This window comes from Thalassophryne amazonica, chromosome 10, assembly GCF_902500255.1.
Source record: "Thalassophryne amazonica chromosome 10, fThaAma1.1, whole genome shotgun sequence".
NCBI lineage: Eukaryota > Metazoa > Chordata > Actinopteri > Batrachoidiformes > Batrachoididae > Thalassophryne > Thalassophryne amazonica.
The window spans coordinates 65,750,041-65,771,164 of NC_047112.1; the positions used below are offsets into that span (position 1 = coordinate 65,750,041).

At 38.6% G+C, this 21,124-nt stretch overlaps 1 protein-coding gene across 4 annotated transcripts in view; it reads left to right on the forward strand.

The window, feature by feature from the left end:
* The first annotated feature begins 2,982 nt into the window (after positions 1-2,982).
* Positions 2,983-21,124, forward strand: part of rfx2 (regulatory factor X, 2 (influences HLA class II expression)) — a 189,152-nt gene continuing 171,010 nt past the window's right edge. For all 4 annotated transcript variants that reach the window (XM_034180164.1, XM_034180165.1, XM_034180167.1 and 1 more), the window contains exon 1: positions 2,983-3,172. The gene's annotated coding sequence lies outside the window, so the exon portion shown is untranslated. The remainder of the gene's footprint in view (positions 3,173-21,124) is intronic.

A 21,124-nucleotide genomic window follows, 5' to 3' on the forward strand; every position in this document is an offset into this window, starting at 1 on the left:
AGAATTGAGTCTCTTCTTGCTTTTGTCAAAGAGAAGAGGTCAGAGGGGGCTTTCCAAGCTGTTTATGCCAAAGCAGCAGATCTCACATCAGACCCACAAACTGAGCCCATGAGAAAACGCCGTCTGTCACAACTACAGGATCCCAAGGAGCGCTACAGAAATCTGTACATGGCCATCCTAGACAATCTCACAGAGCAGCTACCTCGGCGTTTTGTAAATTTGGAAAGTCTGCGCTTCTTGGAATTGGTCAATCCAGGGAAATTTGATGAGATGAGACAAGTGTTTCCAGAGGAGGCATTTCAGAGTGTCCTGAAAAGTTTTGGCCATTTCTTTGATTCAGGGAGACTGAGGTCTGAACTTCAAGTCCTATATTCAAACCAGGACTTGCAGGGCAACAGGGGAAAGCTATGTGATTTCTTGCTGTTTCCGAAAGACATGGAGTTGGACAGTGCAATGCCTCAGGTGTACAAACTACTGTCATTAGTGGCAACGATTGGAGCTACATCTGCAGGTGTAGAGAGGAGCTTCTCCTGTTTCAAGCGGCTCAAGTCTTACACCCGCAACACCATGGGCCAAGGCCGTTTAAGCAGCCTAGCTCTGCTGGCCATTGAGAGGACACTAGTCAAGTCCCTGGAAAAGACGCCTTGTTGGTACGACAGGGTCACAGATCATTTTCTTGAAAAGGAACGGAGGGTAGAATTTACGTATAAATAAACCGACACATTTTATGATGTAGGCCGAAATTGAGCTTCCCCTCCTTGAAAGACCAGCATCCGCCACTGTTCGTAATATTTTAGGGCTCATTGTTGGCGGAGTACTTGAAAGGCCCCGTTTACCTGTTTAAAAAGTTCTTCCTTTACATATACATGGATGCTTGTGGTCACTGTACAGAGCAAAGAACATACATTATGTTTTTAATTGAATACATTTGTACCCAGTAATTAAATGTGATCCTCCTCATTCCTCAGGCTGAAAAGAGCCAAAGTTCAAGATGCTGCTCCATTGAATGAAACACCAACCAAAAAACAAAACAAAACAAAAAACGCACTTCTTAAGACGTGGCAGTACCAGCCTGGTTCAGAAGTCAACTATATTGCCAGCAACCTGTATCATATAAAATAAAGTGGACAACTAGATAACTACCGGTGTATTTGTTAGAGTTCATAAATTACATGCACTCCCTAAGTTTGTCTTGACCAGAGTTAGGCCCAGTGCCGCAACTGAGCCTGCTACCTTATTAACATCAAATAGTTTTGAAGCTTATGTGCCAAATCAAAACACTCTGCAAGCTTTTATTTCTAACTTCTGCAAATCGTGCCAAGGAAACGTTTCAACTGAAACAAAATTGGGTTGATATGTTGTTAATGTTTGTATGCGAGTATATGAATGAACATAAACGGGACAATTACTTTGCATCTGCCAATTTCTCAGTATTATGACATGTCTTTGTATTTTTCCAAGGATTTTGAAATTAAAAGCTATCCTTTTTTAGTTTGCAGGTTTTCCTAAATTCCAAGCAAATTGTTGTTCTTTCACAGCATGAGAACATGGTTATGGTCTTTTTGAGGTGATTCAGTTATGTTGGTGAGCTCCATGTAATCATTATTGTTCTCATCAAAATTAATTTAAATTCCCTTGTGGAAGATCGCTTTGTCAGGAGTAATGGAGGCTGGAAGGGCAGCAATGGATGGACAACATGTATGGAAACAACTTATTTTAAATTATGTGCTCTATATCTGCCCCATAGACAAGAAAAGCATGGAAAGCTTAATGATTAATTGATGGTGATGATTATTGCTTGGTATAACAGCAGAAAAGAGAAACAGGAATTTAGAAATGAATGTGAATCACAGTAACAATTATGGCATATAAAATACTTTTTTGGGGGGGGGGGGTATTCTATCAATATGTAAAACATTGATATTTTTTAAAAATGAAAAGTTGTAAGTGTTAAGCTACAGTCTACACAAGTCAAACATGTCTAAAAACGTGCAGGAAAAAAGCATACTAGATGATCGTTATGGCCAGACTGTGTTGAATCCCAACGACAACACAGGAAGCCAGTCTGTCTCTGCTGATGCTCTCAATACAAGGCGGGCAGGTAGGGTAATTGACAGGAAGGCCGATAACACACATCAATGTGCATGAATTGGCACGTCTAATATAATATAAAACTGACATCGCACATGTGTGCCATTTTCATTGATTTCTCACCAAAAATTTCCCAAGTTCCATTCCAGATTTCTCCAGTTTGTGCTGCTAAAATGTGTTGAACTTTTCAAATTTGACATGTTCGTATTTTAATGTACAACCATTGTTATTTTCAAATAGACCGAATCAACTGGAACAGGAATTTGTTTCTGAGAGTATTTTTGCATTGAGCCAATCGCCTATGTAACTCTTTGAGAGAGTCTTGGTGGCTTCCCTCACTAATTTCATCCACATTTGATGAATATGTGTCTCAAAAAAATTTTTTTTAATCTTTTTGTAGTAATGACAGATGAGCTGTTGCTGTCCACAATAATCCAAAATTTCAGATTACTGAACTAGATGTTAAAGATGACAGAAACAGCTTGGCTTCACTTTTTCGTAGCTGTTAAGTGTCTTCCTGTGACAGATGGTCAATAACTGAATTTTGAGTTGGGTAGCATTACTTTGAAAATGATGCACTTCATACAAAAACAATCACAAATGTTTGTTTTAAAACAAATATTTATGGTTGTATTCACTTTTGAATTTTGTACTAAATACGAAAAAAGGACACAGCTACATCTTTTAATATTTAATATTTGTTTGATATGTGTTGTTTTTATAGTCCCAAAATCCATCTGCAATTTATCTTCACAGATGTTTCAGTAATGGCGGTATTACTTTTCTTGTAGCGCCTCCTTGTGGTTCCATTTAAATTGACGGCGTAAGTGAAATGGGTGGGACTCTGGTCACTTTGGCCCCTCCCTCATATAGTGAGGGTCTTGACGTAGACAGTAGAGGGTAGCAACAGTTGCCTCGAGACTCCGTCGCGCTCACGCCATAGTGACTGTAGTCGTGGAGACAGTTACTTACCAACCAGCGCAACACTCAGCAACAGCAACAGCATCTGGATAAATCACCGAGCGAGTGGGAGAGAAAAGAAAGAGAGCAGAGCCAGGGCACAACTTTTCTCAAGACAAAGGTGAATATAGCTTTATAAAAACGAGAAACTCCGTTGCCAGCAGTTGCTTTCCACAACATAACTTTTCCTTCCGTGCGGCGTCTGCCTGAAGTTATTTCTCTGGCAACGGCTTCTTCCAGTTGTCACTTTGAATAATTATATATTTGAGATATACTACTTCTTTACATAAACGTTCCACGGAGTGGTACTTTTACTCCGTCTTTAAACCGATTCGGTCTCATTCTCCACTTGTTGCTACGCCCTGTGGCTGTGCGCTAATCAAGCTACAGCTAATGCTAACCATCTGTAGCAGTATGTGCACGTTACGCAACGAATAACACGCTTGCCACGCTGTTAGCGGACACTCTGCTGTTCGCCACGAGACGTTCACACTTCTCCTTTTTTGAGTGTGTTTGACAGAAGCCACAGCAGTCGACAGCTTAACTAGCTAACCTTTGCTACTTTGGAAGGAAGCCTGCGCTCTATCGTAGAGTAGCATTTAACACTGAGGAAAGTTTGTTAGTTGCTTCCTGATGGCATTTTACTGTCACCTACGTCGAAATTATATTTTAAAGTCACTTCAGATTGGACAAAATAACATCTGTGATTACAAAGTTTATGATCTCTTTGTTGACCTGCTGAGGCAAATGTGTCAGAAGCAAAGTATTTTACTAGCTGTGAAAAAGGGGTCAGTATTTCACAAAAAGCTGGAATTATTGTATTTGTTTCAGCTAGGTGGTACTACGGTGATTCTTTATACTGTTCTGTACTGTTTTTTTACAGTTTTAGAAGTGATATTGTTTTCTGATGATTTATACATAGATTTCAACTGTTTCATAAGCAATTATAATTTTCTTGTAAGGAATCTTGCTGAAGCAGTACAATCTGAATGCTCAAATGCAAAATGTTGATAATCAATTTACTCTCCTTTGGTGTTTTGCATTGTTGTAGTGCCTTATTTATTTTTGGACTGCCGTTTGACCTGTCTGTATAATTTACCTCAACTATACAACTATTGAGAAACCATCTTTAAAGGGAGGGAACCCACTGATATTTAACTCATGGTTTAATATTGTGGCTAGTTGGTTTTCTCATTTGCCAAATCTCTCCTGGGATTTTGTCTATTTTTGTCCATAGAGCTACATTAATTTGAGCAAGCTTTCTTTCTAGAGACAGCTGTCAGGTGCTCAGTCATTTGTAAGATTGTCTGCTTTTGAAGCATCAGGAATAATCTTTGTAGCATGCAAAATTCTCTAATTAATGCCCTGTGCTCCTGTCACTAATGAACTGATTTATACATTTTCAAAACTGATTCATTCAAGCAAGTGGTTGAATTATTTTTAAGGCATACTATAATACAGCCCAGTATCTGTTTATCTTTTGGAAGTGGCTATTCGCACAGCCGCCGTGTCCATAATTCTCATTTGGCTATTCGCACGGCAAGACTCTGGTGGTAAAACTTGGAACTACTTGTATAAACAAACATACTGCATTAAATGAGTGTTATGGACGCGGGGTCGGCCTTTTGCCGAATTTGCTGTGCGAATACTGAAATGAGAGTTATGGACACGGCCGAAAAAAAAAAAAATCATAAAAATCGAAAAATATTAAAGGAGTTAAGACATCTTGAATGCAATATGTTTGTTTATACAAGTAGTTCCAAGTTTTGCCACCAGAGTCTTGCCGTGCGAATAGTGAAATGTGGACACGGCTGAATAAAAAAAAAAAAAAAAAATCAAAATTGAAATATTATATAAAATATAAATATTATATAAAATACTCTCAGCCATATGAGCATTGCGTTCTGTATAATTTGCACTTTTTAAAGTAATTATTAGGTTCCAAAAACTGAGTTTGCAGCTAGCAACCAGAGTGTGACATCACAGTGCAGCTCTACTCTGATTGGCTGTCACCCCCACCACTCAAAAACTAAACTGAAGAGATTGAATGCTAACATCTGCTAAATGTCTTTTAAATCACTTCAGAGGTATTATTAGGCTCTAAAAACAGTGTTTTCAGTTTTAGAAGTGTTTATTTCTCACTCCCTTTTACATAATTTATGACAAAGAGGATATATTTACACACAAAACTGAGTTTGCAGGTAGCAACCAGACTGTGAGATCATGGTGGAGCTCTACTCTGATTGGTTGACACTCCCGCCACTCAAACTAAACTGAACACTAACGTCTGCTAAATGTCTTTTAAATCACTTCAGAGGTATTAATAGGTTTAGGGCTGAAACGATTAGTCAAGTAACTCGAATAATTTGATTACAAAAAATGTTTTAGGCAAAAACTAAAAATGGTTAAATTGTACAGGTTGGGGGGGGGGGGGGGACAGAAAGCCACATCCCATCGCCCTTTCAGCAAAATGTCAAGGCTTTGGCGCAGTGACATTGCGTATGAATTGTGCACAGAATTGGTTCATATTCGCTAAACGTCCGCAATATCCATGAAACATGCTTGTATGAGTCAGCCGACAACCGTGCACGTCCACAATTATCCGCAGAGGCACGTTTTTCCGTTGCCAGGATTTTTGAGCTGCACAAAATTTTGGCTGCGGATGACATCTGCCTTACATACTTAATACATACTCAGTCTGTGCACTGTGTATCCGCCGTTATCCGCTGATATCCGCAACTGACGGGGTATTGTGGCTTGGCAGTAGACTGGGACAGTGTGTAAAACGGATGTGTTGCGTGCCTATCACGTTCACATCATGAACTAAAATAAGATGTAGCGACTGCATACAGAGTGGCCATGAATAAAGCTGTTGTATTACGTCTGCTTTGCATCTGATTTGAAGACAATTTGCGAATGCACAACAAATACTCCACATAAACCCAAAGTACCATGGCAGACATCGACATACCTGCCAGTCAGTGCTAGTCCAGCTGTGGAAACATACAGATGTAGTTCTGGATCCCCAAAAACGCCATCCAACAACATAAAGGCGCACTGAAACGAGCATGTTTTGTTTCATGCAGCAGCATGACCTGTATCCTGATGATCCCACCCGCTGTGTTCACAGCTGGACGCCGTTCTTTGTTCTACTGGCTGCCACGCGCTCTGTGCTGGACGCTGCATATATAAAATAATTATTTTGTGGCGGATTAATGATGTTTTCTGCAAATTCGCTGTTGAAAAGGGCTCTAATCACTTCCTGAATCACAGAGGAGGCTGCAGCCCGAGCCGTTCGCGCGTGTGCCTAACAAGCTGCAGAAAGCATTTTGAGCCATCTAAAAAGGTAATTATTTGACTTGTTTACATTGTCAAGGCTTGATGAAACAGTTGCGTGATTTTTTTCCATATTGTCTGCAGCTGTTACAGTATTTATTCCTATGTTTATAACAGATTTAACTTCTTGTTATAATCGTTGAGACGAGCTGCGCTCTGATGCGATCCGCTGACATCACAACTTGCCCTGTTCACTGTTTGTTTACTCCAGTCAGCAATTGCTCCAGAGACTGTGGTGTTGGTGTGAATAGTGATGCCGAAAGGCCCGAGTGCACTTCATTTATGACCGCAATGCAGATGCCATGCATGCGCAACACGTGCGCAATGCATTGTCAGTACATCTGTAATACCGCTGTGATGACCGCTATGCGTCCGATTCGTTTGCTCAATACATGCGTTATACATCCGTGACTGTTTGGCATATATTTGCTGTACATTATTAATATATCCGTAATTCATACAGAGACATCTGTCATTTGTGGCCACTTTTGTTGCAGACGACAACGAACGCCCAACATTTGTATACTCCATTCATGTGCAGTTAATCCCCTCCCCAGTAGAACCGGGCCTTTAATCACCAGAATAATCGATAGAATACACGATTACTAAAATAAGCGATAACTGCAGCCCTAATTAGGTTCTAAAAACAGCATTTTCAGTTTTAGAAGTGTTTATTGCTCGCTAGCTTTTGCATAATATATGACAAAGAGGTTATATTTACACACAAACAAAAAACAGAGTTTCCACCTAGCGAGTAGCATGTGACATCACCACGCTAACGTGTGCTAAACGGTTTGTAAATCCTTCCAGAGGTGTTATCAGGTTACAAAAACAGCATTTTCAGTTTTAGAGGTGTTTATTTCTTGCGAGCTCTTACATAATATATGACAAAGAGGTTATATTTACACTAAAACGAAACTGAGTTTCCACCTAGCTAGCAGCATGTGACGTCACCATGCTAACGTCCGCGAGATCATGCCATAAAATTAGGTACAAAATGTTACTTTTTAACCTCTTAAAATATGTCAAGGTTAACCGTCGTCTAACTTGTCCAAGGTCTGTGTCCCAAGAATGTTCCCTGGCCTACCCCGTAGGCCTCGGGTACAACTCCAATTCCACTGAAGTTGGGACGTTGTGTAAAATGTAAATAAAAACAGAATATAATGATTTGCAAATCCTCTTCAACCTATATTGAATTGAATACACCACAAAGACAAGATATTTAAGGTTCAAACTGATAAACTTTATTGTTTTTGTCCAAATATTTGCTCATTTTGAAATGGATGCCTGCAACACGTTTCAAAAACGGTGGGACAGTGGTATGGTTACCACTGTGTTACATCACCTTTCAGGGGTTGAAATACATTTTTTAACCTACTTGCACTGGTACTAGTAACAAAAAAAATTACTTGCACCAAAAAAAAAAAGTTACTTGCACACCTTAAAACTCCTCTGTGTCAGACTCTTCCTCTCTGGGGAGAGTTTGAGGGGAGAGCAGCAGCAGTTTTTTTTTTTTTTTTTTTTTTTTTTTTTTTCACGTGCGCGGGAACGAATCGTCCATGAAGATTATTTCATTTATTAACTACACAGATGAATAATAAAACAAATGGTGACTGGTTTATAACACAATTATGACAGAGTTTCAGGGGAGAGAGAGCAATGAACTACAGAGCCCTGGAAGTGTCATCACAAAATGTTTTGCATGCGGAGAGAATGTGCGCACATTTTATGATATTGTGCGCACGTTTTAAGCACCGTTTGAGTAAAACAAGGGCATGATCTACTTAAACGTGGCCACAATTTGTAAAACGTGCACTCAGTATTGTCTTGACACATAAATGTTGGCTATTAGCCAACAAATGAGGAGACAGTGTACATTTCCCCATTAGAAATGGATCTGGTCAGGGTGTATCGTCATGGTCTGGGCACACAAGGACATACAGAGAACTCCAGCTGCCCAGCATGGCATCATGTGGAGTTTAAGCACATTAAAAAGGATGCTGAGGGCGAAGCGTCCCCCCCTCATGAGTATGACAGTTTAGCTCATATTATGGAGTTGATTTTGAACGAAAGGAAAACGTGTGCATGTTTTATTAATTCGAGGGCTCAATTAAAGGAAAACGTGTGCACGTTTTATTAATTTTGAGAGCAGGTTGTGCACGAATTATCATGGCCAGAAAAAATATCACTTTAAGTGACCTCTCCCGGGTTCTGTAAAGGAATCGCAGCAGCAGCCAGTTTTCTTTTTTTTTTTCACGTGCACGCGCGAACTAATCATCCGTGAAGATAATTTTATTAACTACACAGATCTATAATAAAACAAATGGTGACTGGTTTATAACACAATGATAACAGAGTTTGAGGGCAGAGAGAGAGGAACTGCAGCCAGACAGTTTTTTTTTTCTTTTCTTTGTTTACATGTGCACGCGCAAACACAACAAATAGAGCACAGCAACTCGCTCTGTGTGCGTGAGTCATAAAATGCAGGGAAGACAAAGACAACACATTGGAAATTGTTTTTTTCCTTATTTATTCCTTTATTGGTTCATTTTACTGGTGCTTATACTTGATAAAACTTGGATAAAGTTACTTGCACCAGTGCAAGTGCAGTATAAAATTACGTGCACCGCTTGAATAATACATGCACAAACTAGCACATGCACGTACTATTTCAAGCCCTGCCTTTCCTTCTAACAACACTCAATAAGCATTTGGGAACTGAGGACACTCATGATTGGGTATAAAAGGAGCATCCCCAAAAGTCTCAGCCATTCACAAGCAAAGATGTGGTGAGAATCACCACTTTGTGAACAACTGCATGAAAAAATAGTCCAACAGTTTAAGAACAATGTTTCTCAATGTTCAGTTTCAAGGAATTTAGGGATTCCATCATCTCCAGTCCATAATATAATCAGAAGATTCAGAGAATCTGGAGAACTTTCTACACGTAAGCAGCAAGGCCCAAAACCAACACTGAATGCCTGTGACCTTCGATCCCTCAGGCAGCACTGCATTAAAAACCAACATTGTGTAAAGGATCTTACCGCGTGGGCTCAGGAACACTTCAGAAAAACATTGTCAGTTAACACAGTTTGTCGCTACATCTACAAGTGCAAGTTAAACCTCTGCCACACAAAGCGAAAGCCATACATCAACAACATCCACAAATGCCGCCGCCTTCTCTGGGCCTGAGCTCATTTGAAATGGACAAACACGAAGTGGAAAAGTGTGCTGTGGTGTGATGAGTCCACATTTCAAATTGTTTTTGGAAATCATGGATGTTGTGTCCTCCGGACAAAAGAGGTATAAGACCATCCAGATTGTTACCAGCACAAAGTTCAAAAGTCAGCATCTGTGATGGTATGGGGGTGTGTTAGTGCCCATGGCATGGGCAACTTACACATCTGAGATGACACCATCAATGCTGAAAGGTACATCCAGGTTTTGGAGCAACACATGCTGCCATCCAAGCAACGTCTTTTTCAGGGACATCCTTGCTTATTTCAGCAAGACAATGCCAAGCCACATTATGCACATGTTAAAACAGCGTGGCTTTGTAGTAAAAGAGTGCGGGTACTAGACTCGCCTGCCTGTAGTCCAGACCTGTCGCCCATTGAAAATGTGTGTCGCATTGTGAAGCGCAAAATACAACAACGGAGACCCCGGACTGTTGAACACCTGAATTCTTTGCAAATCATTGTACTCTGTTTTTATTTACATTTTAAACAACGTCCCAACTTCATTTGAATTGGGGTTTAAGTTAGATTACTCATTACTTTAGTTACTTTCAGCAGCTGCCAACAACAACCATCCGCCACCTCAACATGAAAACTTTATAGTCACCCTTTCTTGACTTCAATGAACATAAGTACTGTTTTATAAAAAATAAACACATCTTTCTTGACCTCATATTTAATTGACAACAGCACTGTAACAGTAAAACTTTTCGACTATTAACTATTAAAAGACATGTCGATGTGTTTTAATAACCCAGTTAGCAGAACATCAAAGTACACATGACTGTAAGTCTCTCTGCGCACATGCGCTCATAATTAGTGGTTAATGTTGTTTTTTATTCCTCTCCTGAAGCGAGCTAACAAGTGCATTTCCGGAAAACATCTCACTCTGCATTTCTCTGCATTTCTTTGCGTGCGACGTAGTCTGTCGGATTTTGGAATTTAAACTGTCAGGAAGGATGCTGCTGCTGTGATCACGGACATGCCTGGACACGCAGATGTATGTCTCATATTGGGAAAAACTCAGACGCTATTTTCAGGAGATAATGGACTATTTAATGTGTCACACTCCTGACAGTATTTGAGTTGAAGGCAGAGATGCGATCGTATGGGAGATGCGATCAGAACCCGGGAGCAAGTGGATCTGGACATTATTCTCTGGCTGAGTGGAACTTGAAAATAATCTCTGGCTGTGGATCCGATTTGGAAATCTTTACACTGGGGTTAGTGGAATGTTAATTTTTTTTATCTTTTGCTTTGTCTTCCTTTCAATGGAGCCTTCAATGAAAGTATTTTTTTTACTTTGAGAACGTCTGTAAATGTGGTGTGTGTGTGCATGCGCAGCAGCTGTTTTAACCCCCAATTTATATGGACTTCTGGCAGAATTTGAACAATATATAATCAGTATTAAGCTTGTAGACTCTCAAATGTCATAAAACTGCCAATCTCTTTAAGGAACTTTTTAAGAGAATTAATGTTGAACAATCCCTTAAAAAAAAAAAACAAAAAAAAAAAAACAGTTGACATGCCGGTTAAAACAACTGTTACACTGTTTTAACCTGCATGTCAACTGTTTATTATGAAGGGTCAAAGTGATCAAAATTCATTGAAATATTGAATGTGGTAAAAATGAAAGCAGTAAAACTTTGAATGTGGTGAAAATGAAAGCAGTAAAACAATGTGGTTAAAAGTGAAAGCAGTAAATATTGAATGCGGTTAAAAAATCAAAAGGGTAAAACTGGACTCGATAAAAATGGAAGGTGTGAAGTACTAAACATGAAAATGAGTGACGTAAAAAACATCTGATTAATATTGCCCCTTTGAAAATTAGAATTGTTAAATTTGGATGCCATTAAAATCACATTATGGTAAATATTAATGTTACAAATATTATGTCTTAAAAATATAACATTGGCTAATTTAATTCACTGCCTCGATTTTAGTACCTCTACTTTACACACTTCAATTGCATCATTTGCAGTACTCGATTTAATGTTGAATGTTTTCATTCACTGCCTCAATTTTAGCAGGTCCGCTTTACCGACTTCAGTTTTATCATTCACCGCGTCAACTGCAATTTTGCTGGATCGGAATATGGCAGCAGCCACTGTTGTGACAGTGGAAATTTGTAGTCCAGAGCCACTGTGCATGTCACTTGACCACGGGGTGGTGCCATTGGGAGTCGCAGGCGAAGAGCGCCCAAATGACGTCGTTTTATACGCGACACAAACATAAACAATGGCGGCATGTGACTGCGTGTGTTTGCTGCTCTGTGAGTTTTTAAGAGAAATTTGCTGGCTACGAGACGAAACATGCTTGAAAAATACAGAAGACTTTGGGAATTCATACAACAATATGAAGACGAGAAGATACGAGCTGCTACAGACGAAGAGACAAACCATGACCATAAGCTAATCGTTAGCTCATAAATAATTAATAACTGCAGGCTGTCGCTATTAAGTATTAAAATTGTGGTTGCCAAAATAAAGCGTTAATTTAGATTAATTAATTACAGTACCTGTCACACTTTGCTCCATTTTGTTTAGACGTCAGTGACTTGGTCTGTAAATGAAGACATGTTTCTGAGAGCATTAAATGTGTTTTTATACTGAAGTAACTTGCTTTGATAACTTGTTAAAAATCAAACGTGGGAGTTTGTGCGTTTACTGATGTTCATGCACAAAATGTTAATTCGGCTTTAATGACCGTTAATTAACGTCGTCACTGAACTCGAACAGGTTCAAACGCATTAAAAAAGGTTTGATTTGTTTCTCATCCAGATTTTAATGTTCAATGGACAAATTTAAATATGAAATCTCATAATTATTAAAGGAGTCATATTGTGCAGAAAGAATCAGCCTCCAAACTCCCACAATTCTGTTTTTATAGGCATTCTTTATAATACAGCCTTTTATTGTCATTGTACACATAAATACAGAGTAATTTGTCTGCATTTAACCCATCCAAATTACAGTTAGACACTTCTCCCAATTTAAGATCAATTTACAGCTTAATACCTGCTTGATGTGTAACAGAAATAACTCACACCCTGTTTACCAGAATATTAAATGCCCCAAACACAGATTTTTTTAAATATACCTGCAATTAAATTAGATTAACTAATCACGAACCCTGTAATCAATTACATTATTTTTTAATAACCTGACAGCACTAATTAAAATATGTATGCTGTATGTGTGTGTTTCAGATGGTTTTCTCAGAGACACCGCTGCAAAAGTTCATTCCATGGAATGGGATACCTGTCATTTGCCTACATGTCATACACCGGTTATGTTTCACTGTGAATTTTGAATAAATTTTGTACTTTTTTGCTAAAATGTCTCCACTTTTGTGTAACATCAATTCGATTTATAAAAGTTACCAAGGTTTACTGATTTAACTTAAATGCTAACAGTTTGAAAAGCCGTTAAGCGAAATCCAGTAGTAAAATAAGTTTTACATTTAATGGGGTCATAAATGTAAATGGAAGTAAACAGACAGTAAAACTGGTTGTTCAAAATATCTGGATAAATTCTGGTTTGGTATAAGTCATCCAGCAGAATTATACACCACAGTACAATAGTTTGTGGTAAAATGTTACATCACATCAAACCCTAAACCTCGTATAGCCAGAATTCCTTGATGTAATGGTGCTATCACTGAAGTGACTAAACCTTTTCATGTTGAATACCATTTGCTAAAATCTCAGTTTAGACATGATTATTCCAGCATCTTTGTAAAGATTTAGCCAGGTGTAATGTGCAGTGTCTTCTGGAGTTGCAAATCCCAAATTAAAATATTCTTCATCATCGTACCAAAACGCCAATGACAAAATGTTTTTTACTGTTGAATCAGCCAGAAATGACAAATTATGATACAATCACATAAGTCAAAATGTTTACTACAACTAAAAGAAGAGCAAATACCCCCCCCCCCAAAAAAAAATTAAAAAAATTATATATATATATACACATACACACACACACACACACACACACACACACACCGTATTTGGGAAATACATTTTGGAGCTAAAAGCTACGTGATGTGAGACATTATTCTTACCAGTGATGACACGTTGCTATGTGGAGCTGGACGTTGGTGCTGGTCGAACCCTCCTCGCTTATGGAACTGGAGTCTTCAACAAAAACACAAAATCACGACATGTTAAAAAAATACACTAATGGCACTAAATTAGATGTAAACGTTTGTTGTCATGCTGACTTTAGGTGTTTTTCTGTCAGAAGTTAATACTTTAAAGCAGAGCACAGAGTTAGCTAGCTCGCTAGTTAGCAGTCAGCTAGCTCACTGTGTCTGCATACACGAGACAACGACGTTACTTTAACACAAGTTTAGACTCAAAATCTTGGTTAAAGTGTGCTTCCCACCAATGGGATATGTAACGTTAAACGGTGCTTTCAACAGACTACAGACAAAGTCACAAAAAACACTTACCATCCGTTGCTTCCAACAAAGCCGTGGCCAAGTCGCGGTCATCCTGCCTCCGGGTTCTCGTCGGTCGGTGTCCGTAAACAGCGTTTCTTCGGTTGAACCGTTTCCAGCCCTTACGGTCCGACCTACTCCGGTCGTTGTGGTCCTGTAATCACTTTTAAGCGTTTTTAGCTGTTCTCTGCGTTGCTGTAATGTTCGGTGAGCCGGGTGCTGCCAAAGACTGGGAGATTTTCTCATTTCAGGTCGCTTCATCCACCTCTTTGTATTCTCTCCTCCACCACCAAACACAAACGTCCGCAACTCATCCATGGACCGGTGCGAGTAAAAAAAAAAAAAAGAAAAAAAAAAACGCCGTGAAACGAAAGAAACACGGTTTCTGTAACACCGCTGTGACTATTTAAAAATGGCGGGTTTGATTCTCGTCTCGGACGGCGCGCTCATGATTGGTCCAGTGACGACATTCACCAATCAGTGGCCGGCAGCCTGTTGACGTCACATTTTAGTATCGGCTCGGCTCGGCTTGCTTAGAACCGCTCCTGAGCAGGTACTACAAAAGCACTCGGTACCAGGTACTAACCCTAATGGAAAAGCAAAAAAAAAACAAGTAGAGTTGAGCCGAGTAGTGCTACTTTTGTGAAGTAGAAAAGCGCTTTTAGATTTGGGCGCTCTTCGCCTGTGACTCCCAATGGTGCCACCACGCGGTCAGTGACATGCGCAGTGGCTCTGGATTACAAATTTCTGCTGTCGCAACAGTGGCTGCTGCCATATTCCGATCCACCGGAAGTGAGCAGAATTGCACACTTGACACGGTGAAAGATAAAACTGAAGTCGGTAAAGCGGACCTGCTAAAATTGAGGCAGTGAATGAAAACATTCAACATTAAATTGAGTACAGCAAATGATACAATTGAAGTATGTAAAGTAGAGGTACTAAAATTGAGGCAGCGAATTAAATTAGCCAATGTTATATTTTTAAGACATAATATTTGTAAGATTAATATTTACCATAATGTGATTTTAATGGCATCCAAATTTAACAATTGTAATTTTCAAAGGGGAAATATTAATCAGATGTTGTTTTTTACGTCACTCATTTTCATGTTTAGTACTTCACACCTTCCATTTTTATCAAGTCCAGTTTTACCCTTTTGATTTTTTAACCACATTCAGTATTTACTGCTTTCATTTTCACCACATTCAAAGTGTTACTGCTTTCATTTTTACCACAATCTTCAATATTTCAATTAATTTTGATCACTTTGACCCTTCATAGCTTATTACCTTAATGGATATGGAATGTCTCCGTGACATTTGTACAGGCAACATGATGGCACAGATATATATATATATATATATATATAATATTTCGCAGTTATATACAACACTTATTAACGTTTTTAACAGGCTGCGTTTATGACTAATTGCTGCAGGTGCACAAAACCTTCTCACAGCTGCTCTTCTTACCGTGACTGCATCAAAATGAACACTTGTGTAAACTTCATTCCATTCTTAATGTCAACAGCTACATTCCATTGACGTGCACTCTGGGACACTTCTAGTAGTGACGTCACCTGTCGAAATGCCAAAGTACTCACGAGTAGTTTGTTTTCAGAATTCTTGTTTGCTGCAAATGCCGTATACTTTGAAATCGGTCACGGAAGTGCACAAAATAATCCCGGTGGATCATTGGATGGTCACTAACAGCCTAAATCTAAATTGTTATGATTTCAGTGTGACATGTCCTTTTAAATTCTAACATTTTTCTAACATTTAAATTCTTTCTAAACATTTTAGTTGTTGAAATTATTATTATACTAATAATAATAATAAGTAGTATTAGTTTTTCATGATGAAAAAGAGAATGGTGACGATACTACATCGATGTTCTAGAATGCTGACTAAGACGAAAGTAAATGCATTATTGTATATACGTCATTCCGTGTCAACCAGTTTTCAGGGCTCGCACGCCTTTGCGTCTCAGATTTTGTTCATGTTCACACCAAATGGGCCTACACATGTCCTAATAACAGGTGTCAAATATTTTTTCTCCTGGCACAAAAACTTTGAGATATTACTGTTTTTGTGAAAAAAAGGTTAGGACAAATTTTGAAGATAATTGGTGGCTTCTCATTTTAAGTCAATTTACAAATATCTGTATCCCATTCATTTTTTTTTTTAGCCTGAACCTTAACATTTGCTCTGTGATTTAATAACTTCTGTCAGTTTAAAATAGTTCCATTGAATAATCCAAAATAATTTTTGTGTACATATGCCAAGCTGTTGAATATGGGCAAAATTTACAATATTGTGAGACATTTCAAATATTCGCGTCATCATACAATACATTTCATCTCAGATTCATGATTTTTTTTTTTATCCGTGAATAGTTGTCTAATGGTGCATTTACACATAGGCAAGACGCGTTACGAATGTCATATTTGCGTCATTCTTAGCACATTCCTGACATTCTTAATGTGACTTAACACATCTGAATAGGTTTCTTAATATTGGTGCGTGATATTCGTGATTTTTGTGGAGCATGTTTTTGGCTGTCAAAAAATCTTCCACAAATGTCACGCACCACCCTCATTTCGTCTCATGTCGTGGAGGTCGCAACTGAGCATGTTGATCTGTCTTGATTAGTGATGAACCTTAGTAGAGCGTGACAGCGTTCTTCTCTGACGTACGCACAATTAAACCCTGCTGCACCGCATTCAGTTTCATTGCTGCAGTATGCTGAAGGAGTGCAGTGATGCCAAGTCAGCAAAAGTTTTGTTCCAATGCTCCTCAGTGCGCTCCTGCAGCTGTTCCACCTGCTTGCTGCTGCTGCTGTTCCTTGACGTTTGGAAAAACGAGCGAGACAAGAGCTGCGTGGAGCCACACATCTGGCTTTGTCTGCTCCTCCTCTCTGCGCCACTCCATGGCACAGAGCCCAACTAAGCATGCAGTCACAAAGCTCTTCTGTGGAGCAAACTGGAGCGATCTGAATTGTTCAGCAGCTGATGGATGAATATGCGTGTGTCTGGAGGCAGTTCGCCTCATTCACAATGTGACAGAACTTATCAATGCGCTGTTACGCGCTATCGCGTGTAACATTGCGCAACAATGCGGAAACTTATTATTGACTGTGCGTAATGGTTCCCGATAATTCTCCAGCAACATGTGCCATTAATCGTAACGCGTCGTAACAGGTTGCAGCAGTTCCTGAGGCCTCTGCCCTGACTCATCACACTGTAAAATAACCAAATAACCACATGCAATAATATGTCCACAAATCACGTGCAATATTAATATGTCCACAAATCATGTGTAATAACAACTCGTTTACAAATCCCTACACTAATGTCACCTTACCACACCTAAACTCCATTTCACATATTGTAAGGAAGATGCTTTTATCTCCTTTTCAATCCCAATCTCTCTCTCACACACACACACACACACACACACACACACACACACACACACACACATATGTATATATGTATATATATATGTATGTATATGTATATATATGTATATGTATATATGTATATATATATATATGCATTGATTGCACCTTATTTGACATACTGTGCGGCGGTTTGGGGTAATAACTATAAAACTACATTACAATCATTATTCATCCTTCAAAAAAGAGCATTAAGAATAATTCATAATTCAGGGTTTCAGGATCATACCAGTCCGTTATTTATTAAATTAATGATATTAAAACTTTATGATATGAGTTAATTTAAGACTGTTCAGTTGATGCATAAAGCAAGAAATAAACAATTACCTCTCAGAATTCAATAATATTTTATGCTGAGAGAAGGAATTTATAATTTAACGGGTACGTTTTATTTTAAAATTGCGGGCACTAGGACGACTAGGAGGTGCTTTTGTGTTTCCATTTGTGGCCCAAAAAAAATGGAATAATTTACCAGAGAAACCTAAGCAATGTCCAGATATTAACCGGTTCAAACATTTATACAAACAAATGGTATTTTCTAGATATGTATTAGATTAATAGGGTTGAGTTGTTATATGTAGAGGCTGTTGTACTGGAACCTTCGTTTTTTTTTTTTTTTTTTTTTTTTTTTTTTTTGTGAGTTGTCTGGAGAAATATTTGACTTCTTTTATCTGTAACTATGTGCTGCTGTGTTCAGATTGTGTTGGATATAAATGTCTATGAACAGGCATATATGCCTGATTGATTTTATACAGGAGGGTAGGTGTGGATAAGTGTTGCTTCTGCCTACACCTTTAGGCACCATGTATTTGGTTTATTTTCTTATATTTCTTTCCGTCTTTGACTTTTCTGTTATGAGTTTGGTCATATGAGTGAATTTCTGTTATGCATGGGTGTCTAATAAATAATTAATTATATATATATATCAAGATAAGAAAAGCCTTTATTCATCCCTCAATGGAGAAAGTTCAGTGTCACATCGCAGCATATAACAGTAGGAATAGACAGAAGGGCATGCAATAAAACAAACAAGTATCTCTTAAAAAAGAAGAACTAAAAAAGCACTGATCTATGTATGTATATGTATGTGTATATATGTATGTATATGTATATATAAAGAAAAGCCTTTATTCATCTCTCAATGGGGGAAAGTTTAGTGTCACATCGCAGCATAGAACACTAGGAATAGACAGAAGGGCATGCAATAAAACAAAAAAGTTTTTTAGTTCTTAAAAAAGAACTAAAAAAGCACTGATGTATATATGTGTATATGTATGTATATGTATGTATATGTATATATGTATGTATATGTATATATGTGTATGTGTATATGTGTATGTATGTATGTATATATGTATGTATATGTATATGTGTATGTGTATATGTGTATGTATGTATGTATATGTATATATGTGTATATATGTGTATGTGTATATGTGTATGTATGTATGTATATGTATATATGTATGTATATGTATATATGTATGTATATGTATATATGTGTATGTATGTATGTATATGTATATGTATGTATATGTATATATGCATATATGTGTGTGTAGTTGCTGCTATTCTAAACCGATAGACGTCATTAAATCACAGAGCAAATTTTAAGGCTCAGTCCAAACGAATGAGATATGGACGTTTGTAAATTGGTTTAGCAGGGGTCGAAATACATTTTTTAACCTACTTGCACTGGTGCTAGTAACAAAAAAATTACTTGCACAACCAAAAGTCAGTCTTATATCCACCTTAAAACTCCTCCTCTGATGTGTCAGACTCTTCCTCTCTGGGCCCGTAAAGGCCTTTTTTTCACACCGGGCCTGCTCCCACTTGCGTCATGTGTCGTCATTACGACGCCACGTAGAAGCAACTCAGTGCCGAGACAAGCAGCTTGACGCCACAACAGCACGAGGGACGCAAAGGATGAAGCAAATCGGATGCCAAAAATTAAACATGGTTAATTTTTGTTTGCGTCCTGTGCTCGACGCAGAAATTAAGTGGTTTCAGCGCAAGTCAGAGCAAAGCGACGTTGCTCGATGTGACTGGAAGCCACACCCTCACAAGACAACGTTACCCCACGCCAGTGTATGATTCCTGCCGTCTGTGTTCCATTGTTCCTGAAGTATAAATCACGCAGGATTGTTTTTATACCATGTACACAATGCAGTAAAACTACACGCTCAAAAAAAGAGCACAGAAAAAAAAATGCTCTCTCATCAGTGTTAAATAAAGGACAAAAAGGCCTGCTCACAGACATCTACACATTTACTCACTGATGGTTCGTTCGCGTGCACGCGCATCTCGTGGTCAAAGGAGGAAAGATAAACTATAACAGAACTCAGAGCGCAGACCTACAGCTCAGCACAAGAACAAATATAAACTAGAAGAAAAATCAAAGTGCACAGTCTGGATGCAGCCAAACTGTGCACTTTGATTTCTTTGTGCAGAGAACCTGCAGGCTGCGTTCTCACCTCCTCTCTCCCCCCTGCTGCGCGCACCTGACGCAGACATTCCTGCACCGTCATGACGCCACAGGAAGCAATTTGAAGCAGGTCCGGTGTTATGACAGAGTTTGAGGGAAGAGCAGCAGCAGACTTTTATTTATTCTTTTTTCACGTGCACGCGCGAACGAATTGCCACAGCAACTCACTCCGTGTGTGAGAGTCATAAAAACGCAGGGAAGACAAAGACAACACACTGGAAATTGTTTTTTTTTTTCCTCCTTATTTATTCCTTTATTGGTTCATTCTACTGGTGCTTAAAGTTGATAAAACTTGGCTAAAGTGCTGGCACCAGTGCTAGTAGAGTATAAAATTGCGTGCACCGCTCGAAAAATACATCCACAAACTAGCACTTGCACGTATTATTTCGAGCCCTGAGAAGCCACAAATTTTCTTCAAAATTTGTCCTAACCTTTGTTCTCAAAAATAGTCATATCTCGAAAAGTATTTGTATCAGGACATGTGTAGGTCAATTTGGTGTGAATATGAACAAAATCTGAGACGCAAAGGCATGGGCCATTGGTTGAGTTGACTCAGAACGACCCATATAGACAAGACTAACATGTTTTGCATGAAATAAAAACTGAAATATAATTTGTCTCCCTTTTTGTCAACAAGCTTTTACGCTTTGAAAATGTTTCCAAAATGTGTCTCATTCAGCTTAATGCCTCTGTAGTTACTGCAGCTCTGCGCATCACCCTTGTTATTAAAAATAGGAACCAACACACTTCATCTCCACTCTTCAGGCATCCTCTCACTTTCCAAGACTTTATTAAACAATCTGGTTAGAAACTCCACTGCCATCTCTCCTAATTTCGGTTTGCATTTATGAAGTTCCACACAGGTTAAACGTACCAGACACGGAATATTTGGAATATTTGTTTTAGCAAGTTTTCCGGGCCGTTCATGCTGTTATACGGTCGCAAATATCCGTTTTACTGGCTCTGTATAACCAGCATCAAGGACAGGGTTATTCCCTAATTGAAGCATCTCTTCACACACACTAAACACACTATTAATACTAACTGCATTTGTATTTGCAAGGTTCTCTGCACAGCAAATGTTGAAATGTTCCTGATGTTGGACAAATGAAGA